Genomic DNA, 27,480 nt, shown 5'->3' with positions numbered 1-27,480 from the left:
ATGCAGGGCCAGGAAACAAGTTGACGTTAGACACTCTAGGAGGAGGGTTCCAGTTATTCAAGAATGCTTTTGACTTCTTTTATGACATGGGCCCTTCTATGATACAGGCAATAAGATTAAAGCAAATGATAAAGAAATATTCATACTGTATAAAAACATTTTTAGAGAAATGAGAAGACAGGAATTCAGATAGAAATTATGGTGTATTTCTGTAAAGTTACACCAAGTGTGCCTGCTTCTTCTGACTACTCTTCCACCTCCTCCCTATCTTCTACCTCTATCACCCCTGAGACAACAAGACCAACGCCTTGTCTTCCTCCTCCTCAGCTTACTCGATGCGAAGGCAACAAGGATGAAGATCTTTATGATAATCCACTTCCACTTAATGAATAATAAATGTATTTTTATAAATTAAAAAAACTTATTTTTTTAATTTCTCAGTTTTAATATCGAATGTGGTTAATACCAACAGAATTAACCAGGTAGACAGAAGCTCTTTAAAGTTCTGGAGAGTTTTAAGAGTATGAAGGGGTCTTTAGACCGAAAGTTTGAGAACGTCTGCTGTACATAAAGCTTCTGCAGCCCTCTGAGACCACTGTGTAGTTCATGAAAGTGTCTACCTAGGAGCAAGAAGAAGGACAGACCTAAGAGGTCAGAAGAGAGGGGCCAAGAGGTCAGAAGAGAGGGGCACCCTCGTGAACAGCTGCTTCACCCCTGACCCTTATTTCAAAGCAATACTTCACAGCACAGCAGCCCCTGTCAGGTTCACCATAAGGACCTACATCCTAAGTCATCATTGAGATATGAACTGCTCTTTAGGGGGCCCAAATCCTGCCCTGAATTCCCCAAAATCACCAATTCTCTTTCCAATGTGCTGCACCACAGCTTTCTTAACTGTTTATCTGACCTATGCTCAATAATTGGCCCTTATGTAGGAATGAAATATCTAGATTTCAAGCACCTATCGGGTTCCTGACCATGATTTAGACACTTCAATAGGGCATCATATTTAATGCTCATAAGTATGAATGGTATTACTACTTTTGTTTGGGAGGGAGGTTTTTTTGTAGGTTTTTGGGGGTTTCATTGTTAGTTTATTTGTTTGTTTGTTCGTTTGTTTGTTTGTTTTTGAGACAAGGTCTCACTCTGTCACCCAGGCTGGAGTGCAATGGCACCATCTTGGCTCACTGCAGCCTCAATCTCCTGGGCTCAGGTGTTCCTCCCATCTCAGCCTCCCAAGTAGCTGGGACTACAGGCCTGGACCACCACACCCAGCTTATTTATTGTTTACTTTTTTATTTTTGTAGAGACAGTGTCTTGCTATGTCGCCCAAGCTGGTAACAAACTCCCAGCCTCCAGTGATCTTCCTGTATCAGCCTCCCAAAACTCTGGGATTACAAGAGTGAGCCACCACACCGGCTACTACTCTTGTTTTGTAGACAGCAACAGACATCCTAGAGAGAAGTGAAAGAACTTGTCCAAGATTACCCAGTGAGTAAAATAACTGAACTAGGATCCAACACACCCTCCAAAACTGACGGTTTTCCCCCTTCACATTGCCGCCTTTTACTGTTCTACCATTGACCACTGCCATTGTTTTTAAAGTTAAAAATGACCCTAAAACACGTAGGAGTTTGAGATTTGCTCTCTAGAACTAGAGGAAGTGCAGAATGATGGTTACTAGCATAGGCAATGGAGCCCAACTGCCCCAAATGTATCCTAGCTCTACTATATACTGTCTGTGTGGCACTAAGCAAGTCACTTAACTTCTCTTATGCCTCAATTCCCTTGATGGCAAAATAATGTTATCAATAGTCCCCACCTTATTGGGTTGTTGGGAGAACCAAATAAGTTAACACACAAAAAAAAGTATTTAAACATAGTCAATGATAGAGATGATCATTACCTGCCAAACATTCATTATATTTGGGTACTTATATACTCAGCCTCTTTGAAACTTTACAATGAGCGTAATATACCCATTCAGTAATACCATAGAGGTATTGAGAAAATTACAGAAAATTCATGTATCTGATAGTATTTCTACTATGCAAATAAGCAAATGTTACTGGAGCTTCACTAGGGCATAAACTCATAGTGTGATGTCATTTTGGAATAGGGAGTTTTCGGGTAAAGAGCAAGCTAATATTTCTGGCTAACAGAGTATATACGAGTCACCGCCGATAAATTCCTCATTCCAAAAGCACCAACCGAAACCACATTTAAAAAGGAGGGTATTTCGACACAAATACTCAAGTCTAAAGTAACCAAGTGTAAAATGCATAAATAACTTGATCTCTGCGTGATAGGACAGCAAACTCCGTCAATATGTGAAGAACTATGGAGAATTGAAATCTAAACACTCAAAGATAATGAAGAACTTAAAGGAAACAAAAAGTTGGCTTGCAATGAGAAGTTTCACAACATTCTTTACGTGAACTCAGAAATCTAATTATTGCCATGTCAAAGTGGTTTTGTTTCTCTTCATTTTCATTGTTAAAAAGTTCTATCCAAACTTGAATCATTTCCTGTCCTGATAATTGCAGTAGGGCTTTCTCATTCCTCCTACACGACTAATATCCAAATCACTATTGCCAAAGAGATTTTCCTCTCTTGTTGCCAAATAGGTATCCCAGATCATTGGATGTTGCATGGACACACACACACACACACACACACACACACACACATACACACACACATCTCTGTCTTACCTGAAGTCCCTACTGGGGCTTCCTATCATGTGTCACCATCTGACTTACTGTATATATTACTTCTTGATCTTGTTAATTAACTGTCTATCCCCTCTAGAATGTAAGCTCCATGAGGGTAGGTTTTGGTCTGTTTTATACACTGTTGTATTATCATTGTCTTGAATGAAGCCTAGTAGGTGGTAGATGCATTTTATATATCCAAGTCCCATTGGATGGATAAATGTGTCATTTAACTCTGCCCATTAAAGGTTCTTGCACTTGATTTCAATATTTTTCAATCTCTTCCATTTAATAATGTTTTTTCTTCTCTTCCCCAACTCTTTTCCATAACCCATTATAGCTGTCTCTGCCATCTTTGCCTCCTCTCACCATGCACTGTCCATGAATATGCAGGTATTAATTTTAGGACAACCTGTCCTGGATCCTTCTGAAGCTAAGTGGGGAGCTGACTCACCCAATGGGACTTCAAAGTGTTGAGACCCAAGGCAAACTGTTCCTCACTTTTGACAAAGCAGGGGGCCTGAACATGACACTGGGCAAAGCAGAGAAGGAAGAGGCTGAAATCTGGATCACCAGTCAACCACCTCCAGGACGGTCACACCCAAGGGCTCACAAGAGGGGTTTGCACAGGAGCTTAGAACAACCTTCTAGGCTGACAAGGGGGCCTCTGCATTAAAAGGGCTGGGAAGAGAACTGAACCTACTAACATTCTTCACTGAAACCCAGCTCCTTCAAACCCTGACTGGACAGCCATTGGCCCAAGATATGTCAGAGGGATCCGGTGAGTCAGAGAGAGGCATGGCTTGAATCAGTGGTTCCCATGCCTAGCTGTGAAGCCTCTTGGACATTCTAGAGCCCTACCTGAGCAGACTCTCTACAGACAGTGCCTGGGAATTAGCTATAACCTAAGGGAGTTTTAAATACAAGCAGGAGCATTTTTGGTTGGGTGTGCATCTACCAGGCAGAAGTTGGGGCTACCAGACATTTTGCAATACCTAGGACAGCGCAGCACAACAAATTGTCCTCTATCCTAAAAAAAATAAAACCTTTCAAACATCTCACCAGACCTCAATGGAGGTAAAATCTGAGTCTGAAGCCTAGCTCTGTTTGTCATATAAACACAAAGTATTTTTTGCACAGTTTTAATATGTATTAAATTTTCCAGAAAAGCATCTACTGTGTCAATTGAGGACAGGCTGAACTTGATTTTCTTCTGAAAGTTTATAAAAGATCTTTCACCATGAGGGGGAAAAAATCACATCCCCAACAGGAATGCCACTCGTTCTATTTGGCTCTCCAGCGAGGCACAGGCTGTTTCAGTCTACATTTGCAGCTGCTTGCATTAAAGACTTCTCTGTGTATAGCTCAAGCATCTGACAACTTCTTTCTGTCTTCTAGCTCAGTCGTGTCTACACGTGTATGTACGAAACTGAATACGGACTAGCTTTTATATCTTCCTTACATTATAGCTAAGGTAATATATTTAAATTTTTAATATCATGTATAAGTAGGTTATGTTGTCAATGAATTTCACTTAGAGGATATTATGAAATAGTTGTTAAGAAAAAGAACATTGTAAGTCTGTTGAAGTTAAGAACCACTGATCTAAACCTTCTAATCGGTCCCTCAAAAAAGCTAATGGTTGGAGCTGAAGACATATTTTCTTTGATTTTTCCTGACTGTCTACTCATTCACTCTTGACTGTATTCCACTCCTCATCCACGGTTTGTGACCTACTCAGCAATAAGTCTTCTGGGGAGAACCATTTCCAATTCTGTGCCTTATTGCATCCCAGGCATCACAAAAGAGTTTTGTTCATGGATGGATCCCTGGGAAACTGTGCATTACAGACCCTCTTCACATTCCTCAGTTTTCCTTTAGAAGCACAGATGACTAATTAGACCTTGTTTTTATTCATGTGAGCCCTGCTTTGAAATATTACCCCCAAGACCACCAGGAGGACTGCACCTGACCATGTCAGCTGACACCCCAGCAGTGAGTGCCACAATGGGGCTGGAAGGGCCTAACAAGGCCTAACATTCTGTATTTCTTTCTCCCTTTTAGATTCCCCACTTCTTCCTTGTATCTTGTCTGGGTGCCACCCTGTCTATCCTGACTGCTACATATGACTTCATTCTGAACATACCTTCATGATTGTCCTCAACCCATGCCAGAAACTCTCCCCTTCACTTCCTCAGGAAGCTCCCAGTCCATGAAACAATAAGAAGTTTATCAAGAAGAACAGAAGACCAAGAAGAACAGGAGACATTGTTTGTGCCAGTCTAAATCCAAGCTAGAATTATTCTTGATGCAAATATGATGAAGAATTTTCTTTGTTGGTTTCTTTTGTTTGTGTGTTTGTTGTTGAGACAAGAATTATTCTTGATGCAAAGATGATGAAGGGAGTTGCAAGAATATGCTCTCTCTTGTGGTTTTCCTAGCCAGACACTCTACAGAGTAAAGGCAGCACGTGTTAAACAATCAATGAGTTCTAGACAGTTGTGTGGTAACTGAGGAAGAGCCACCATGAGAGGCTCCCAGCAGTCAGCCTAGCAAGCCACAAGGGTGAAGATATGGTTTGGCTCTGTGTCCCCACCCAAATCTCATCTTGGATTGTAATCTCCATGTGTCAAGGGAGGAACCTGATGGGAGGTGATTGAATTATGGGGGTGGTTTCCCCATGCTGTTCTCGTGATAGTGGGTGAGTCTCAGGAGATCTTTTTTTTTTTTTTTTTTTTTTTTTTGAGATAGGGTCTTGCTCTGTCACCCAGGCTGGAGTACAACGGCACAATCTTGGCTCACTGCAACCTCCGCCTCCCGGGTTCAAGCGATTCTCCCGCCTCAGCCTCCTAAGTAGCTGGGATTACAGGCGCCCGCCACCACACCCAGTTAATTTTTGTATTTAGTAGAGACGGGGTTTCGCCATGTTGGCCAGGCTGGTCTCGAACTCCTGACCTTAAGTGATCCACCTGCCTTGGCCCTCAAAGTGCTGGGATTACAGGCATGAGCTACCGCGCCCGGCCAGATCTGATGGTTTTAAAAGTGGCAGTTTTTCCTGTGCTCTCACTTCACTTCTCCCACCTGCCACCATGTTAGATGCACTTGCTTCCCCTTCCAAAATGATTATAAGTTTCCTGAGTCTTCCCCAGCCATGTGGAACTGTGAGCCAATTATACCTCTTTTCCTTATAAATTACCCAGTCTCGGATATTATTTCTTCTTCTTCTTCTTCCTCCTCCTCCTCCCCCTCCTTCTTCTTCTTTTTTTTTTTTTTTTTTTTTTTTTTTTTTGAGATGGAGTCTTGCTCTGTCACCCAGGCTGGAGTGCAGTGGTGCAATCTCAGCTCACTGCATCCTCCACCTCCTGGGTTCAAGCAACTCTCCTGCCTCAGCCTCCTGAGTAGCTGGAATTACAGGTGTGCCACCATGCCCGGCTAATTTTTCTATTTTTAGTAGAGCTGGAGTTTCACCATGTTGCCCAGGCTGGTCTTGAACTCCTGACCTCAGGCAATCTGCCCACCTCAGCCTCCCAAAATGCTGGGGCCACAGGCATGAGCCACCTCGCCCAGTCTCGGGTATTTCTTTACAGCAGTGCAAAAACAGACGAATACAGGTGGCTACCTTGCCAGCTCCCACACTACGCATGTCTAACTTTTCCCTGCCTCAAGAACAGAGGAGGTAGTATGTGAGTACTTTACTTAGGTGATCTCAAAAAGATAAACCCCTTTTTCTTTCCCTCTTCCCCTTTCCATCCCTTTCACCTCTCTCCTTCTTTCTCTTGTTCATCATCTCCTTCCTAATCTCTGCCAAGCCTCATTCCTTTCTATCAACCAAGAAAGACTCATATGAGGCGCTGTAGGCATATTTCTATATTTTTTTACAATTGAATTCATGTTACTTTTTTTAATTTATTTTGTTTATTTATTTAATTATTTATTTATTATATTATTTTATTTTATTTTATTTTTTTGTTGAGACAGAGTCTCACTCTGTCACCCAGGCTGGAGTGCAGTGGTGTGATCTCAGCTAACTGTAAACTCCACCTCTAGGGCTCAAGTGATTCTCCTGCCTCAGGCTCCCAAGTAGCTGGGATTATAGGTGCACACCACCACGCCCAGCTAATTTTTTTGTATTTTTAGTAGAGATGGGGTTTCGCCATGTTGGCCAGGCTGGTCTGGAACTCCTGACCTCAGGTGATCTGCCTGCCTTGGTCTCCCAAAGTGCTGGAATTACAAGCGTGAGCCACTGACTGGCCAATGTATATACGAAGTATTATTTTGATACAATTTAAAAAGATTTCCCCTAGCCTTTTCATTTATCATTAATATTTATGCTAAATTCTGCTTTGATTTACTCTAATTTGTTTTAATTACAGACCTCTGGGTATACCTCATTCCATAAAAAAGCTGAATGTATTTATTAAAAAATCTCAGCTTGCTTCTCAAAATGAGTTTCATGACACTTTTCCCATAAGATACAAACACAATTTCACAGATAATAAAGATAGCATGGTATTATTACATGTGCAGTAATATGTCTCTGATTGATAAAACTTTGGCATTATACTACATCATCTGATGTAATATAATGCAATAAACATTGCCTCGGAATGCAGAAGTACCTTAAGGAAATAGAGTGAGTATCCTGCATTCAATCTTTCACGATTTCCATGTCTTTGGGTTGATGTTTACTCAGTTGATATCTGCTCAGCATGCCTGTATTTCGTAGTAAAGTAAAGCAATTTCCCTGATCCCTGCCTTCAGTCTACAGGCATAGGCCTAAAAGACACCTTGGCCATGACGGATGGGGCCAGGAGTATTCGCTAGACCCAAAGCTACAGAATTCACATGCTCTCCCCAAGAATTTTACATTGAAACTGAAATACATGGAGTTAATGCCTATGTGTTATAGATGGAGTCAAAACAAAGTGTTTAGCACTGAACATCACTTGGGAGACGCAGAGTGGCTGTTTTCTGAAAACAAGGAAAGCTGGTTTTCAGAGAGAGAGAGAAAAAGGCAAGGAATGCAGACAAGAAATGAAGAATGATTCCTTCAGACCCTGGCAGACAACCTCCCGGGCTGGTCCCAGTTCTTCCAGAAATGTGGCTATGTCTTTGCTCTTGGGTTTCACGAGGCCCTTCTGAATATTAACTATGATTTTTCACTTGAACAAACCTGGCCCATACCTGATCCTGGTGCTTAAAATCACCAACTCATAACTGAGCGCCCCTCACTCATGCCTGTTAGTAAATTGTTTTTTTAGATTCAGTTGCTATTGCCAGGTACAGCACTTCTCTATTTCATGTCCACTCATTCATGATTGTCTGTGCACATGCGTGCACAAGAGAGAGGGAGAGAGAGAGAACTGACACAGAAAACTCTGACTTCACTATAAAAGTTTTAGGCCTGGATCTCAGCAGGCCTGACCCAGAAATGCAGGCCCTCCATGTCTCACACTCATATGTTCTCATGAGACAGAGGCATGGAATGGAATTCTGCCTTATTCGTGGAAAATTACATCTATAACTGCCAAAGGGCCAAGCTATTCTTATTTACTGACCAATATGTTTTCTTCTTCCAGGAAGGCCAGGTCCCTATGAGATGGACACATCTTTTCTTTGGCCTTATTTCAAAGTATAGCATGGAAACCAGTCCATGGCCTTAAGGTGGCCCAACCCCATGTGTATTGATTCAAAGGGTGATCTTAGGTACCGGGAATCCTATTTTTGAATGTATGAAACAAACATATATCTTCCAGGGCTGCCCTTTTCTTGATTCTGGTTGCCTGGCAGCTTGACAACTTTAAAGGAGGGGCATCTATTACCTTGAGGTGAAGAAGATGAAGGCTGAGAACAAAAAAGGTGTTACATGGCTTTAAACTCCAGGATAGAGTTTAAGTCCATAGCAAGATAATAGCCTAAGCAAAAATATCATTAGCTGTAATATGTACAATAAGAAAAAAAAATGCTGCCAAATAACTAGGACCTACTATCCACTGCAAGATGCATTCTAATTTCAGAAATATTAAAATGTGGTTTGAAAAAATGTGCTAGGCTTTGTTGAGAGAGAGAAAAGGGTATTTTTTTGAACTCCCCAAACTAGGCTTGACATCTCAAGAGTCATGGAGGAAGACTGGACCCATAAATACTAGCGTGAGCCAGGCTGGACTTGGATAGTGGAGACCTTTTGACCACACAGCCAGGGAGGCCCTTCTTGTAGAGCTAGAGGGAAGATCTGCAGAAGGAGAAAGAAGGAAGGCAAGAGTTCAGCTCTGATGGTCAACTCTGGAAGAAGGAGTAGAAGCTGAGTCACCGGGCTGGCAGAGGAGCAGCCTGGAAACGGCAGTCCCCTTCCAGAAAGCAGTGCTCAGTGACACCTGGCTCCATGGCTGCAGGGGCTGCCTCTGGCAAAGTGGAGGAAGCTGACAAGAATTCCTAGGTGCCGAGGAGGGGAACAGAAGTTGCTAGAGAAACCAGAGGAACAGAAGAGGCCTGGAAAGAAACCAAGGGGTTGGCGGAGGCACATCTGCAGGCAACAGCAAAGTCCATGGTGGTCAGCACCGGGTGGCTGGATGTCCCAGACCCCTGGGTCAATGACATAGAGGGCACAGCCTGCAGCAAGGACCCAAGGGCACAGCATGGCTATTGACCAAGCAGAATGAGTCATCTCCCTGGGGCCAGGTCCACGACGACAGCCTAAGAGGCAAACCCTGCAGGACGCAGATTGACACTAGGGCCTGACAGAGCAAGAGGAAGAGCCCCCAGGAAGCTGCTTGCCAAGACCTGCTGAGATTTAAAGTGAGTTGTGACAGATGTCATATGTTCCTATGTTCCACTAAAAACCTGGATGTGGACCAAATGTGCTGGAGCTCATTTACTCTTGCATTTGATCATTAAACCAATTTTATTGTGTGCACACCATGTACCAGGCAGTGTTCCAGGTACTTGAGGTGTACCTGGGAACAAATCCAACAGATCCCTACCCACCTGCAGACCGTGGAGGGATAATACATGGCAAACATAACAGCAAAGGGGATTGTGTAGTGTGTGCAAAGGTGAATTGAAGAAAACAAGCTTCTGCTTCAGGAAACCTGAATTGAGAGCAAATTTGTGTTTAGTTATACAATACACGTTTCCCATCTAAGCCCCACATTTTATGCTGGAGTTGCCTGCGTCTGTGTGACACTGAAGGATGAAAAATGAACACAACACAGGCCCTGTGCCTAAGGAATTGACAATTCACCAGTGAGTTTACACAATGAGCTTCATGGAGGCAGGAATTCTGCCTTTCCTGCACGTCACAAATGTTTACTAAGCACCTACTAAAATACATGCCAGGTACTTGGCACATGCACACAATGCACACATGACACACATTCATGCAACCCACACCCACATAGCACATGAAACACACACAAAACACACACAACAAACATGTACATTCACTCCATACATACAACACTCATATACAACATATGATATACACTGACTCAATACACATGAAAACCCACACGCACATTCATAAAACTACACATGAACACCCACACACTCAAACACGTACACTTACACAACGCACACATCAAAGGTTTCACGCTAAAGACTTTTCACTTTTTTCACTTTAAAGACCACTGAGGGCTGTAGGTCAATCTAGCCAAAGAAGCACTGAAAGTTAATTATACTGAGGCAGTAAATGAAAGCTTTGATACCTCAGGGGGAAGTTTGCAGACTGAGCCATTTCAGGAGATCACCACTTGTCCACCTGAGTTCCCAAAGGGGCCATGACAGAGTTCCGAGAGGGGACTAATGACCACAAGAATGATTTACAGAGAGTAGAGTGGTGGCTGCCAAGGAGGGAAGGGGGAAATGGTATCAAAAAGTATACATTTTTCATCATGAGATGAATAACTTCTGAGGGCCTAACGGACAACGTGGTGACTATAGTGAGTAATACTGTATCGTACACTTGAAGTTTGCTAAGAGAGTTCATTTTAGCTGTTCTCACCATGCACACACAAAACAGGTAACTATGTAAGGTGATGAATGTGTTAGCCTGATTGTGGTGATCATTCCATAATGTATACATACAACAACTCCTCATGTTGTATACCTTAAATATACACAATTATTGTTGGTCAGTTGTACCTCAATAAAGCTGAAAACTAAGATAATAAAAGAAAATCCACCTATGGAAACACAGCTAATAGTCTGGGGTTCTTATGTAACTTTTGTTTAAGACTCTTCAAACTATGTCCCTATTAGGCTGAGAAAGCCACTGAGCCCCAAGTGGATCAGGGATCCTTCCCAAGCTGTGGTGTTTAATGAGTGCAACAATTGCATTCTGAAATTGCATCAATGGCATCGCAGTTCCAGAACTTAATCTCATGTAGTTAAGTTTAAAACAATAACCTACTGACCATACAAAATTTCTTTTCTAATTTTCAGCAGACCAAAGGAAATACAATTTGGTTTCCATAGCAAATATTCCAATTTCATGAGGGAGTACAAAGCGTTTTGAGAAGAAATGCCCTCCACGGACAGAGGAGTATTTCTGAAGTGCAATAAAGAACTTACAGTATCACTAGATATGCTTGAATTATCGAAGAGAAGTTACCACCCAACGTCAGCATGAAGTTACAGTGTTTACCACCATTACCCTCCCATAAATGTTTTCATTGCTCTACACAGCAGATATAACCTCAGATATGCTTATTTTGAGTAATCTAAAATAAATGTGAGATGAATAAAAACCAACTATTTTTCCTTTTCTATACCTGCACTCCACACACTTCTGTGACCAGGGATTGAAGGGATGTCAACGAATACTCTGACACCAGCTGAATGACACCAGCTGAGTGTCCTACAATTCAATTCAATTCTGATACTAACTGGAGTTAGCACAGACCTCAGGTTGAGGGTTCAGTCCCCCCAAGACTGCCCCCCATTTCAGACACCAAATACAAGAGCCAGGTTGTCACCTAAACGTCTGATTGACTGGCTGCAAACCAGGGTTCCTACAATGCCCTCCTTGGGTTTGATAATTTGCTGGGATGGCTCACAGACCTCAGGGAAACACATTTCCCAGCTTATTATGTGCTAAAGAATATGATCAAGGATACAGAAGACAGCCAGATGAAAAGCTACGCAGGGTGGGGTGTACGGGAGGGGATGTGCGCTTCCTTGCCCTCTCCGGGTGGGCTACCCTTCACGTGTTCAGCAGCCCTGGAGCTCCCCAAACCCCAGAGTCCAAGGATTCTTACAAGACTTTGTTACTTGAGCATCACTGATCATTAACTCAATCTCCAGCCTCCAGGCCTTCCCAGAGGATGGGAGTAGGCCTGAAATTCCCAAGCTTCTAATCTGTTCTTTCTAGTAACCAGTCTCCACCCAGGAGCCTCATTAGAACAAAAGACTCCCATCACCCAGGAAATTCCGAGAAGTTAGGAGCTCTGTGCTGGGAACCAGGGCCAGAAATCAAATATATATTTTGATTATGTATCTATATATAACATGTATATAGATGTATATTTCCTATATATATTTCCTATATATATATATTTAGAAAAATCATATATATTTTTTCTTATTCCTTTACAAACATATTCTTCACCATGCCAGAGGGCTGATTTTGACGGAAAACTCCCAGGAAGTCACAGTGTTGGTACTCTTCCAAGGTCCTAATAAACGAAGGTAACTATGGAAACTCAAGCACTTGGAACACTGGGCAATGTAAACGCTCTCTGCTCGGCAGGGTTCCCTCACACGCAAACACCATTTCTGAGAAATCCTTAGTACACCTCCCCGAGGGGACCGCACAGACTCAGACCACATCTAAACAAGCCACAAGCCTGCTCCAGTTCTCTTTGGAACGGGTGAGATTCACTGGAATAAATAAATATGCAGGGAACAGGCCAGAAGAAAGTTAGGACGGATATTCAGAAATAGCTCTTTGTGTACAGAAATAACTGAAGGGAAAGGTTGGCAGCTATTTAAGGATCCAAGAAGTTGGAAGACACTAAACAATAATATTTGCATCCATTTTATTTTGTAATGTCAACAGGACACGTCCATGCCTGCAGAGGCCACAAACAGCAACAAATCACTGACGGGAGAGGCCCACAGTGACCCCCTACCCTGCTCTTTCCAGCTGTGTTTCATCAGCTTCTCTTCCCTCATCTGTTCATGGGGATGACATTGTCCACCTTGGGGGAAGTGCAAGCATATGGATGAATACAAACCAAGTCCTTGTTGTGGTGGTTGGCACTCAGGGCTTTGCGTTGTTGTTTGGTCAAGCCAAAAACAGACAGAGGAGGCACCATGATTGCAGGCGTACCATTAAGTACAGTAAGAATGTCTTCCTAATCCAAAACTGGACATGCGGTTTGATGAGAAAAGGGATAAACATGAGATGGTGTTACCCAATATTTAAAACAAAGACGTCAATATTTTATTTTCTTACTTAGTCATGTGTCTCAGATTCATGTCATTAAGCATTACCTTTTATTACAAAAGTCATCTTTTCCTTCCCCACTTATCATGAGAGTCTTTCAAACTCAGCCAAACACGTCACAATGGAATTATGAATAAACATGAGAACGGTAAGAAGTGGAACTGAGAAGTTAGAGACATGCAAATTTTATCTAGGAAAATGTTACCAGGTCATAAAGAAGACAGTAGGACCAAGAGTAGAAAGTGCTAATGTAATTTCACCATTTCCCCCACTAGAAGGAAAAATGAACCCAAGAGGAAGGAGGTTTTCAGCACGGGTGGATGACCTTTCTGCTGCTGTTGTTGTTTTGTTGTTATGGTTGTTTGTATCCTCTAACGTTGCTAACACAGTACAAACCACCCAGTTTAAAATCAGACTTGGAAAAAGTGATCTCAACTATGCGAAAGCTGACCTCCCTCTACTCTTCTTTTTGGCTAATCACTAACAGCACTTCTGAACTTTATTACAAATAAAATTATCAGAATACATGCAAGAGCAATTAGATGTAATAAAATTAATCCAGAAATGCTATTTGCAGAAGAGTCAGCCATTTATGCCAAAATCTGGCTTCCTTTAAATTTTGTCTTCGTATTTTGAAAAGGAAAAGCAAAAGCAGTTACCATATTTACTTGAGAGTCAACACAGCCAAAAATTTTTAATGCCATGCTAAGCAATCCAGTCTCCGAACATCCACACTTCTTTCTGTCTTCAGGGTTCACTGTTATTACTTGCCAAGATTATGCGGGGGAACAAGAAAAGCTCTTAAACTTTTTTCTCAGCATGGTGGTTGAAGAGAGACAAAGAAAGTGTTGGAAGCTAGAGAAACAGAGAGATGTCGAAGGCAGCAATGCATTGGGGGACATCTGAACCATCCCAACTCAGGGCAACTCACCCACCTCGTCAATGCAAAGCTGAGGATACTGCAACTATGCAACCTACATGGGCCACACAGTGAGATAAAAACACAATTTCCTTCGAAATAATCCAGATTCGCCATATAAATACTCCTGAGCAAGCTCCTACTTGCTGTTTGCTGCAAGCTTGGATGTCAAAACCTGCCATGCAGGACTCCACTGCCTCCCAAACAAAGCCCAGACCACTCAGTTTAGCATTCCAGATGCTCCTCAATCTCCCTTGATCCTACCTTTTGGAACATGTCCCTCTCCTTGCCTTTGATGGGCCCATGTTTACTATGTATCAGTTTCCTTGCAAGTTTCCCTAATCTCTACCTCTTTTCTTGCTCATGCAGTTTCCTCTGCCCAGAATACAATCCTTCTTTCTCCTCCAGCTCAAGCCCTCTTCTTCCTCCTTCTTCCCCTCCAACACCTATCCTAAATACTGCACCACTTCTTTACGGTTTTCCCACCCCTCCAACAAGGAGAAACAGGCAACTATCTCTCCCTGCTCTGAAACCTTGAGGTTTTTCATCTCCCCGTCTCCGATGGCACTCTGCAGCCCCTACTCTCTATTGCTTGAGTTCTCTCCCATGCTGCTTGGTTAATATGCTTAAAAGTAGGCTGAGATTGAGTACAGCTTGAACAGAGAAGATGTTTAAATATTTGCCAAATAAATGAAAGTGGCCATGTTTATACAACTTATATTCACAGTGCCTTAAAAAATCGAAAGCACACTTACTAGGTAGAGAGCCCTTGATAACTTCCAGTACAAAGGTTTCTGGGGAAATAGTCCTAAATTCCCCCACCAGGCAGATTTGGCAATCACTATGGACAGGTTTGGTCTAACCAGCTTCTTGTTTACTTGGGTAATTTACTGACTCGGTGACTGTCTACTTCTCGGGTCAGTGGTTCTCAACCCACATTACACTAACTGCACAGTATGATTACCTAAGGAGTTTAAAAAGCCAGGCCACATGCAGTCCCATCACATTAGAACCTCTGGGGTTAGGATCCAGGCACCAGTGTTTAAAAGGCTCCCAGGTGATTCCAATATGCAGCCAGGTTGACAACTACTGGCCTAGATGACAAAGAGTAATTCCATTCAGCAGACATTTCCCCTATTTGTATGTCACTGAGGCAGCAGCAATGTCCACTTTCAACACTGACATGGTGGATTGGGGCCCAGCCAAGAAAGAGAGTTCAACTCCAGAGGCTTATGTTCACACACACTAGGTTTCCCTAGAACAATAGTTTACAATCTGGACATCAGTTCCAGACTGAAATAAATGTCTGCCTCTACCTCCAATCCAAAGCATTTTTTACCTTCCTATGAGCCTAGGTTCTATATATGTATATACACACACACACACATATATATTATATATATATATACACACACATATATTTATTTTATATATATACATATATATTATATATAAAAATATATATATATCACATTTCCTTACCAACTTAAAATAAATTTCAGCTGGAGAAAAAAAGCAGCTTAGAGTTCTGATCTTGCAGTTACATAAATCCCAGAGTTTGAGGTTGATGATAAAGATTCAAGCACAGTGAGTGATACCAAGTGTAATTTCCCACATTATCAAAATAGCAAAAATGTAACCCCCCCCTTCTCCCTGTGAGTCAGTCCAGAAACCCACTGTGTTAATCTCGAGAAATGCTTAAACCTTGAGGGAAACTTATTCAAAGAGGTTGTCATGGCAGGTTCACATGAGACTTTTTAAATCAAGTAAGTTCCAGTACACATTCCCTCACTGTTGACAATCATCACATATTTTCCCTCCAGGAAAGAACCCCTGTGAACCTCGCGTGTGGTTTTCCAGATTCTTTAGCAGACAGCTGACACTATTTGTGAAACCAAGTTTCCCCACGCACTGCACGCGGTGTGTTTAACCATTCCAGAGAACCACCTACAAAGTCCCTAGTTTATTTGAAGTTGTGATATGCATTTCATTTGTATTAATTTGGGCTTCAATATTATATACTGATCATTTCAGTAATCATATCTCTTTTAAAAACTAGTTTATGGGTACCATGCACCAATTTGGATAACTCATAGAAGTGGCAGAAGAGAGCCTGAATGGCATGCTTGATATGAATGAACTCAAAAGCCAGTGCCCGAACAAATATGACTGCTTGAAGGACATCTGAGAAAGAGCTCCTCCATAAACTGGTGTTTCCCTTCCTCATGTTCCTTACTATTTCAGCACAATGATGTGTACAGAGCTGAGAGAGTCCAACAGATCCATGTTCAAATTCTGACTCTGTTTTTGATCTGCCGTGACCTGAAGAAACTCACCTGCTATTTTTAAGCCTCAATTTCCTTAGAGACAAATCAAAAATCATAAAGCCTGTGTAAGGAACACAGGCAATGTGTAAAGCTCCCAGACATCGTGGGGAGGAGACGGATGGCTGCTGATCCTGGCTGGTTCTAAAATAGCAGATGAGGTGGGTACCTGGGCTCCAGGACGAGGAGGCTGAGCGTCATTGGTGCACCCTCCAAGACTGGCTGCCAATCAGCCTAGAGCAGGGCAAGCGAGACCAAGGAGACAGCAAATAAAATCGCAGGCAATGAAAAGTCTAGAAAAAATGTTCCAGGATTTCCAGTCAAGTTCTACCTTCTCACTAACTCCAGGAATAGAATGAGGGAAGCCACATCAATATTCAGGGAGCATAATCATGGCTTTGGAATGTTTTGGTTTTGTGGCCCATGTTGGAATATGTTATTGGTGTACATGACCGAACGGCTCTGGTCACCAAAAGCAACACCGCCTCCCTCAGACAAGAAGAGACTCATGGTTAAGACGTTCAGCATTTTTGGAGAAAAGATGGGTAATTTATAAGCACATTCACCGCTAACAATTTCTCCCCAAAGGATAAAAGAAGGCAAACTTCCACAAAAGACACAAATGTGCTTTGAGCCTATTCTATAGCCATGGCTCATTCCCTTGTTCATTGATTCAGGAAACAGGCCTGAAACTTAGTAAAAACCTTAGTCATACCATTGTCACCGGCTGCTTGAACACAGTGTCTTAGCCTGGGCTGCTGTAACAAATGATCACAGATTGGATGACTTAAGCAACAAATATTTGTGTCTTACTGTTCTGGAAGTGTAAGATCAAGGTTCTGACAGATCCAGTGTCTGGTGAGGGCCCACTTTCTGGTTTGCAGACAGCTGACTTCTCATTGTATCCACACATGGTAGAAATAGAGCTAGCTAGTTCTCTGACCTCTTCTTATAGGGGCACTAATCCCATTTATGAGGGCTCCACCCTTATGACCTAATCATCTCCCAAGCATCCCACCTCCTAACTCCATCACTGGGATTAGGGTTTCGACATAGGAATTTAGTGGTGGCTTGGGGGACACACAGATATTCAATCTATTGTACACAGATAAAGGAAAACCCAAAGCCTAAAAAGAAAATCTATTAATCTTAAAGTATTTATTTCCATTACAATTAACACAGACACATTTCAAGTTTTATAACTACATTTCTAGACTTTTCTATGGTAAACACACTTTTTGCTGCCTCTTTTACCTGGCATGAGCACTTGACAACCCCCATCCCATGTTACATCTGATTGGGGCAACTCTGTCTGCGTTGAGCACCTGGAATTCACCAGAAGTCCCTTCTCAGAAGCAAGCCCTGCCCTCCTTTCCCTGGACTGGGAGGTGAAGCTCACTGAAGAGGGTGAGCTGACTTTGCAGTCTTCCCACTTCCTGCCCAGATGTTCCTGTGTCCGTGGAAACCTGATCCATCAGTACCTCCTCAGGGCCAGCAGTTCCTGAGACCTCCCTCAAACACCTCCCACAACACACACACTCACACTTGCACACACACACACACACACACACACATTAATCCCCACCCTGTGCTGGCCACAAATGACTGTTTATGACAGTTTTGCCTCCAAAACGGGCCTGAGTGTCTTATCAACAATATTTTGTCTCAGTCTCCTGTGTTTCTTCACACAATGGAAGCACCTCTGGGCTTAGAGTCTCCAAGACCCTAAGACTGGTAGATACACACCCCTTCCCCAGAGCCGTGACAACACTCCAGACTCATAAGCAAAGCAGCCTCATCATCATGGAACCAGGGTGGCCAGCATGAAAGATGATGCATAGTAGAGACACTCTCCTCAATGCCTTCCCCGGGTGGTGGGGCTTCAGGAATTTTGTTCTATTCTGAGCACAGAGAGCCACGGCCTCAGATTTCAGGGTTGGGAGGAAAAGTTCCAGTTCTACTCTTTGCCCACTCAGTGGTCCTGAGGAAAGCTCTTAGTTGGTTACCTCTCAAGTTAGAAAGATAACCCCACGTACACCTGGAGAAAAGGATGTCAGAGAAGCCCTACTTGCAGCTCTCTCCTGAGACCCCATCCCTGAAGGACTCCCTGGCACCAAGCAGGCCCCTGGGGCAGATTTACCCGTGCTCTGGTCCAGAACCTAGAGGTGGCTAGGTGCTCTTCACCATCCCCTTCCTGCTTTCCTTCTCATTGCTGACATTTGATTCTATCTCGCAAATGGCCTATAAGCTGCTCTGAATTTTCTTCATCTTTCTATTTCCCCTTCCACTCCTTCTTCCTCTCACCATCCCCAGCACTTAGCACAGGGCTTAGCACAGGTTGGACATGCAATAATAATCTGTCAAAATTATCAGTCAGTTTATTAATGCATGAGATAATGAATGAGAAAGGCCTTTATAAACTGAGTTTTATTTCGGAGAGACGTAGAATGTATTTTCGTAAAATGTCTCCACTTGTCTCACACGGAGGACAAGGCTGGCCAAGAGATACAGTGTTCTGGTCGCCAGCCCTATATGCAATGTCAGCCGCATCGTGACCTCTTGTGGCAAATACAACATAGTCTGACAGGTGCTTGTGTATAGAACCACACCTCCCTGGTGTCATTCAGGTGGGCATTTACATCTATAAGGTAAGAGTTTACAGACCTTGGCACCATCTTCCCAGCCCATGACTAAAGTCAACCTGAAACTCACAATAAAAGCCAAACTCCTTACTATGGCCCTAAATGCCCCCCATCCTCTGGCCTCTGCCTGTGTCTCCGGCTCACCTTGGTCTCCCTTCCACTCTCTTCACTGGCCATACATAGAGCTGCTTTCTGCTCCTCATGCTGGGCTTCTATGATCTGCTTCTTCTGCCCTCTGTCTGGCTGGTTCCTTCTCATGCCTCAGACCTTATCGCTTCACCTCGAACAGTCCCAATCACCGGGCTAATGTGGATCACGGCTCCCTAGTCGTTGTCTCTGCAGCCTGTCATCTCTGTGTTTCACAGTGCTCAGCACACGGGTGCCAACTCCTGCGGCTGCCTAGCTGTTTCGTGCAACCCTGGTGGGGTCCACTCACCCGTGTGCCATCCCATGACTGGACCCACAGCAAAGTCTCAAAACACAATCATCAAATGAAAAAAGTTGTGATTGCAAATGGTTTTAAACTAATTGAATAGATGCCCAACCTGAGTCAACAAAGTACATGTCAAACGTGGTTGTATTTGCCACAAGAGATCACAATGGGGCTGACACTGCGTGGGTCATGATATGAGATAGGAAAATTCAGAAAACTTACTAAGTTTGCAGCTTTTTCCTTTGAGACTGCCAAAGTCTAATAAAAACCATTTTGTTAGCAGGCACTGTTGAGAAGCCTGCTAACATGGAGAAGCATTCTTTCAAACATTCCTGGTGGGAATGTTAATTGGTGTAACCTGGTAGGGTGGGGGTGGGTAATTCTGAAATATGTATCGAAATCACAAGTGTACACAGCCTCTGACCCCACAATTCTGCTTCCAGGAATTTAACCAACAACTTGTAAACACTTCTGCAAAATTACAAGGGCAGGCTGTTACTGGTTGCGACATTGGCTGAAATAACAAAAGATTACAAACAACCTAAATGTCCACTGAGAGGCTGAAAATGCACCTCCTTTGATACAGTCATGGATCAAGGTACAGAAGGTGCACACTATGAGTATGAAAGAGGTGGAAGAAAAAACTAGAAACTATTAACCAGACTCACCTATTGGTGAGGAAGAGGGAAAGAAGCGTCTGCAGAAAGGGAAGAGAAGGACACGTCCCTGAAGAACCTTTTAAACTGTGTTACCCCTTCAAAAGCAAATAAACCACATGTCATCTGCTCAAAAACATTAAAGAGTTTCAAAATCATATGGAAAAGTTGAACCAAAAAAAGTAAAATTCCATTTTATATTATAGTCCTTTCCCCGTTTTATAACTGGAAACACTAAGCAAAGAAAAGGGAGATAAGTTACCCAGGAGAAATGAAGCTGTCCTTGGCTCCCAAGCTAGCACTCACCATACTCCATCCCAGCCTCCTTGGAGACATTCTCTGGAGTTCCTTGCTGCAGATATGGAGGGTCAATAGACAGGAAATATAAAGAAATATCTCTCAATATTCTAAACGTCCATCATGTCTGGTTTGGTGTGATAAATTGGATGGTCCTGCCAGGGAGGATCTGCTCTGAAAAATCAAATCCATTTCACATTGGCCCATGTGGGTTCAGAGAAGCTGAGGCTGAGCCCTGCCTGATCCCCAAGTTGAGGGGTTGTTGTGGCTGAGTTTTCAGGTTCAACACATCCAAATGCAGTAGAACTGGACTCTCAGCACCTTGGGATGGAAGAACCGAGTAAACCAGCACTCCGTTGTCCAGGCCAGCGTGGCTCAGGGGCTCAGAAGGCAGAGAGACTTGGTGCAAGCTGATGGATCTCTCCTCACTAGCCCGCGGCTTTGGGAAACTCACTGAACTTCTCAGGGTCTTAGCTTGTCTGGACCTAGAGTTGGAATAATGTTTCAAGGTTGTGAGAAAGATTCAAGATAATATACTTAAAGAACCCAGAAGAGTGCATGTTCCTTTAGTAGGTGACTCAATAAACGGTAGTCATGTGCAAATAAACAGCACAAACATCACCAGTGGCCTCAACCCATGTGACATTGTCTCTAAAGTTCGGTCCAATCTACCCTCACTGACCCATGGGCTCCAGAGTGAGCCTGTCTGCATCGTAATTCCAACTCTGCACTAACTACTGGTATAACCCTAGCAAATCACTTCTCTGTGTCTCTGTTTCTTAATCTGTAAAATAAAATAATAGTACTGATTATTTCATACGAGAAGTACTTAAAACCAGGTCTCCTACCTACTAAGTGCTGTATTACATATTAGTTTTTATTGTTATTATTCAGTGCCGAGTTCAAACCATGACTAAATGTCAGTGTGGTCCTGATTTTTGCAGCCCAGCACTGAGCTGGGAAGTCAGAGTGAAAATCGACGCCTCCTTAAAGTTTTTGATATTCATGCCAAGTCCATGACACTTGTACCTATAAAGACAGTGTTCTCCATTTTCCTGGTCCTATCCTTGGCTTGCATTCATTTGTTTAATATCATTTCAGAGCTTTAAAGATTTACTCAGTAGAAACTGAGACTCACCCATACTAAACTAAATAAATAACCAGTTGCCCCTAGAAAAGCTCTATTTAGGTTGTGTTTTTTAATCTTCTGGGATTCTTTTTTGGAATATTCCTTTCTCCACAGAACTGGGTTAATATGTTTCTACCTCCCTTACATTGACTCATTTGAGAAACATTGATTGATCCCCCCTGTGGGTGTCAGACCCCAAAGCAGACCCTGGAGAGAGGTATACACATGAAACCGGCCCCTGTCTTTCAGGAGCTCTCAGTCCACTGGGGAGTTGAGCAAAGCCCATGGATGATGAGAATCTTACAGGAGGGGGATGGCTGGTTTTCCTGCAAGCGAATGGAATAGATAAGCAACAAAATAGAAACCTTTTTAATCTAAAATGTATCCATGCACTGCTGGAACCCACCAAACACTGCTACTGAATCTAAGAACCAAGAAACATAGAAATATGTTATTCACACCACATACACACACACACACTTCCCAAGTTTAGAATTAGAAGACGTCAAAATTTCGGCATGCAGCTCTCCAGAAACTATATATTTTAGAAGGCAAGACTTATCACTAAACTTTACAGTAACAACAATAATAATAATGCCATTTTGCATTTTTACTTTTCTACTATTCAAAAAGCTTGCCTCTATCTTGCCTCTTTATAATCCCAGTACAATCTTGTGAGGTGCCTAGCACAGGCCTTCTCTCTACATTTTATAGCTAAAAAGGAGACAAAATCACAAAGACTGAGGTTTGCCCCAGGTTACTCAATCAGTAAAAATTCAGAGCAGAAGCATCCTGTTCTCTCGCTCTCTCAGCAGACTTTCTGAGAGACATCAAATGAAGTCAAAGTCCTCAGAAATTAGGTTGGCAGAAGTTATTGTAAGAGGTGACTGCCTTGGCAATGAGTAACCAAAAAAGACGAGAGGCTGAACCCAAAGGGGCAGAATTGGAAGCCAGCAGATTTTGCAAAGGGTTTCCTTAAGGCAGATTAAGACAACAAAATATACCTTTGCCTATTATCAGAGTAGTACACTTTTCAACAAATTATAAAACCCGATGCCGATGAGAGTGTTAGAAAATGTTCACACAGTGCTGGTGGGCATGTAAATTAATAAAACTTTCCTAGGATTAATTTAGCGGCAGGGATCTAGAGTTTCTAAAATGCCCATGCTCTTTGACCCCTACAATTCTGCCTCTGAGGATTTATCTCAAGGAAAACTCATGAGGAGATGCAAAGATTTAGCTGCAAGGGTGTTAGTACTGTTAATAAGAGAAAAACAATCAACCACCTGCCAACAGGGTTTAATAAACTATCTATGCAATGAAATGGAAAAGCTTTTGTAAACGAAAATTCATTCTCATGACAAGATGCTCGTAATACATTGCTGTGAGGTAAAAGCAGACAACCGAATAGCATGTAGAGTACAAGTATATTTCTTCAAACTGTAAATGGACTCAGAGACAAATGTACCTACCAAAATGTGAACAGTGTTTATCTCACAGTGGTGTGTTTTTACTTCTCGTCTTTTACTATTATCTCTATGTATTTTTTAAAATTTTATTCTTGACAATGAGCTTGTGCTGTTTGTGCAAATGTTTCAAGGACGTATTTTAGAAGTATACCTTCACTATTCTTTGAGCACTCGTGTCAAGTTCTCCTCCTAAGTAAACTAACAGTCTTGTGCCCAACTGGGTTTATCAGTTCAATGATTAACAACAGCATGTAGCATTAGTAAAGGTCATAAGAATCTTTTTAAACTCATCACTACCACTAGGCAGATCAAATTCATCTCAAGCAGTTTTCTTGGTTCTTTCTGGACAACTTTTGATATTCATGCCAAGTCCATGACACTTGTACCTATAAAGACAGTGTTCTCCATTTTCCTGGTCCTATCCTTGGCTTGCATTCATTTGTTTAATATCATTTCAGAGCTTTAAAGATTTACTCAGTAGAAACTGAGACTCACCCAAACTAAACTAACGGATCAACACATTTACAGTAAACACCAATCTCCTGCATCGAATGCACACACACAGACACACTCACAGACACACACACAGACGTCACTGTTCTCCAGCTGTCTCACAGGTGAATGCCATGACTCACCAAACCAGTTGGTCCTTAGCTGTATTTTTTGAAGCATCCTTCCCCACCATCCACTCCTCACACCCTCACCAACACAACAAAAAATTCACATTTTACATAAGCAATAAGGAGTTATAAATTGAATTGAATAAGCTTCATTTGGTTCTCCTTTTTGTTTTGTTATTTTCTTTCCTTAATCCTTCAGGTTCAGTCCCATTTTCTCATTCTTATGCACAACAACACTATCAGTAGGAATTATGGGGATCAAAGATAAATGGAGATCAAGGATAAATTATGGAGATCAAGGATAAAAATGCAAGACAATGTTTATAATCCCCTCTGAGAGTGCACGGTCTTCTCTACAGCTGTAGGTGCAACATTGGCAAAGCTTCTGAGGGGGGAATAAAACATGATCAGGCTTTTAAGATTACCTTTGAAGTCCTTATGGAAGAAAGCGTATACAAGTTTTGCCAATACAATGCATTATACCTTTAAATGAAACAAATAGAGGCTGCTGTTAATAATATAACACCTTCAGGCCGGGCGCGATGGCTCACGCCTGTAATCCCAGCACTTGGCAGGCCGAGGCAGGTGGATCACAAGGTCAGGAGACTGAGACCATCCTGGCTAGCATGGTGAAACCCCGTCTCTACTAAAAATACAAGAAGTTAGCTTGGCATGGTGGCACGCACCTGTAGTCCCACCTACTCTGGAGGCTGAGGCAGGAGAATCGCCTGAACCTGGGAGGCGGAGGTTGCAGTGAGCCAAGATCGTGCCATTGTACTCCAGCCTGGGTGACAGAGTGAGACTCCATCTCAAAAATAAATAAATAAATAAATAAATAAATAAATAAATAAATAAATAAAAAATAGCACCTTCAGCCAAACATTGGGTGAGATTATGCCTCTCTAACATTGTAGAAGCTTAATGGAAAGTGATAAAACAAGTCTCAATTCTTACAGTAATAACAGTCTTATAAAACGACTTCACTTACAACGCCTTTCACTTCACATCTCTCACCACATACCAAAAGTCAGGTAACTATTTGTGGTTTATAAGTAATATACAGTTATAAAGCATATTTCCCATATATTTCATAGTTAGTCTTCCATAGGTAATCACAGTTGATCTCTTAATGTGGCTCATAAACACATCTTAAACACGTCTACGCTCTGTATAACACATACAGATAACACATACGCTCTGTATAACATACACATATAACTTCAAGAAATCCTTAAAATGTTGTTTCAACAAACAACATAACATAACACAACATAACATTACCTTTTATCAGATTCCGTTTGTCTTTCCTAAATACCTCATTAACGTGTAAGTAAACCCCAAAAAAAGAGGGAAAAAAATGCAGAAACAAAAAACCTGCAGTGCAATTAATCATCTTACCGTCTCCGTTCTTCATCCTTGGGGCATTTGGGAATGGCTGGCCTCCCAGGAGGTGGAGAATGTCGGGGTAATCTGACAAGGTCTCTTTTCCCAACTGAAGCCTGCCGAGCTGATGTTGGTTATTAAAAACGAAAGTGCGTTTTGAAGTCAGCCCTGGCTAGAGTTGTTAATTCAGGTCTGTGCTGCAGCAGAGTGACAGCTCACATCTTGCCAGACGCCCCAGCTGGTGCGGAGGCTCAAAGGAAGGAGAAAGTGGGGTTTTGGAGATGGCTGTGTCACAGCCTCTGAGGCCTTTAATCCCTCGGCCATGACACATCTGGGGAATGATGAACAGGAAGCTCAGAGCCAGGCAGACAGCCAGAATCACTCAGCAAACGTGCCAGATCCTTAAGAAACACTAACACCCACTACTGCACAAACACCCACTACTGCACAGTAACCTCTCACGCTTCCCGAAGCTGGTGCTTTCCTCTCATGACTTTGTGTTGAACCTGGACAAGTTCTGCTGGCTGAATCCAGCTCGTTATCATGTTCCCATCATCAGAGTATTGACCAGTCAGTCCCAGGCCTGTAGTGGCATAAGCTTTCCCCTTCTGCCTACCTCCCAATCCTGAGAGCAGTCGCCCTAGAGGCAGCCCAGGCCATGCTGCAGGACTCTTGATTCAGGTCGGCTCGTGTCCTAGATCCCGGCCACTTCTCATGGTGCCCACCGCCCCTGCCATGTGCGCTGAGAACTCTGGAAGTCTCCCTTCACCACACCCTGAAGGGAAGGTGACCACTGATCACCCCTCAGCTCATGGAGATGAAAGCCGGAGCCTCCGGCTTCCACAAACGCAACCAGATCCACCTAGGAGAGCTGGTGCTGCCAAGCCTCCTCTTTTTTTTTTTTTTTTCTGAGACTGAGTCTTGCTCTGTCTCCCAGGATGGAGTGCAATGTCACAATCTTGGCTCACTGCAACCTCTGCCTCCCAGGTTCAAGCGATTCTCCTGCCTCAGCCTCCCGAGTAGCTGGGAATACAGACGCCCGCCACCACGTCTGGCTAATTTTTGTATTTTTAGTAGAGATGGGGTTTCACCATGTTGATCAGGCTGGTCTCAAACTCCTGACCTCAGATGATCCACTCCCCTTGGCCTCCCAAAGTGCTGGGGTTACAGGCATGAGCCACTGCGCCTGGCCTGACTCTTCTTTTATTTCTCTCATACCCCCTCCTGTCCCCTGCATTCAGATGAACATTCTCAACATGATACCGAGTCCAGCCTATCACAATGCTACTCAAAAATCTGCAGTGTAGGGAGGAAGAGTCACGCCTCCAATTCCAGCATTCAAAGCCCACAGACATCTGGTCTCACACACTTTCCTGTCATTGTTCCATTACCTTTTCCAAGAACCCTTTGTGCTCACCTGGATGGGCCGCCTGCTGACCCTGAGAGGCACTGCTCAAACCTCTGCGTCAATGCTCTGCAGCCTCAATTCTGCCACTGCCGCTCCTTACCCTAGTCAATGTGACACCACCCAGCACGACACAGCCCACCTCCTCTTTGCTCCTTCCCCTTCTTTCCAGTTTTCATCACCATTTGCTCAAGCAGACCCCTACTCAAGCATCCTGGGGTGATTTTCCCGACTCTGAACCTGTGCCTTCTCTCTGTGATGATAACGGAGATAGCAAAAGTGAGCACTTATAGGTGCCAGGCATTCTTCAAGGAAATTTAAATTATGTATTCATTTACTTATTTATTTTTAATTTTATTTCAGGTTCAGGGGTACTTGTGCAGGTTTGTTACATAGGGAAATTGTGTATTCAGGGGGCTTGGTCTACAGATTGTTTTGTAACCCAGGCAATAAGGATGGTACCCTAGAGGTAGTTTCAATCCTCACCCTCCCCCCACACTCCACCCTCAATTAGGTCCTAGTGTCTGTTGTTCCTTTCTGTGTGTCCATATGAACTCAGTGTTTACCTCTCACTTATAAGCGAGACCATTCAGTATTTGATTTTCTGTTTCTGTGTTAGTTCTCAGAATAATGACCTCCAGTTGTATCCATGTTGCTGCAAAATACATGATCTTGTTCTTTTTCACGGCTGCATAATATTCCATAGTGTATATGTACCACATTTTCTTTATCCAGTCTACCACTGATGAACATTTAGGTTGATTCCATGTCTTTGCTATTGAGAATAGTGATGTAATGAACATCATGTTCTTATGGTAGAATGATTTATATTCCTGTGGGAATATACCCAATAATGGGATGGCTGAGTCAAATGGTAGTTGTGTTTTAAGTTCTTTGAGAAATCACCAAACTGCTTTTCACAGTGGCTGAACTAATTTACATTCCCACAAGCAGGATATAAGCTTTCCCTCTTCTCTGCAACCTTGTTGGCATCTCTTATTTTTTGACTTTTTAGTGATAGCCATTTTGACCGGTGTGAGATGAT

General features: G+C 42.8%; 1 protein-coding gene across 1 annotated transcript in view; it reads right to left on the bottom strand.

Annotated features, from left to right (window-relative positions):
- Positions 1-25,312, bottom strand: part of IL1R1 (interleukin 1 receptor type 1) — a 75,532-nt gene extending 50,220 nt beyond the window's left edge. Inside the window, exon 1 of the mRNA XM_010386223.2 lies at positions 25,046-25,312. The gene's annotated coding sequence lies outside the window, so the exon portion shown is untranslated. The remainder of the gene's footprint in view (positions 1-25,045) is intronic.
- Positions 25,313-27,480: the final 2,168 nt, after the last annotated feature.

Source organism: Rhinopithecus roxellana, chromosome 17 (assembly GCF_007565055.1).
Source record: "Rhinopithecus roxellana isolate Shanxi Qingling chromosome 17, ASM756505v1, whole genome shotgun sequence".
Classification (NCBI taxonomy): Eukaryota; Metazoa; Chordata; class Mammalia; order Primates; family Cercopithecidae; genus Rhinopithecus; species Rhinopithecus roxellana.
Note: the sequence above shows the minus strand (reverse complement) of the source record. Positions and strands in the feature narration are given on the sequence as shown.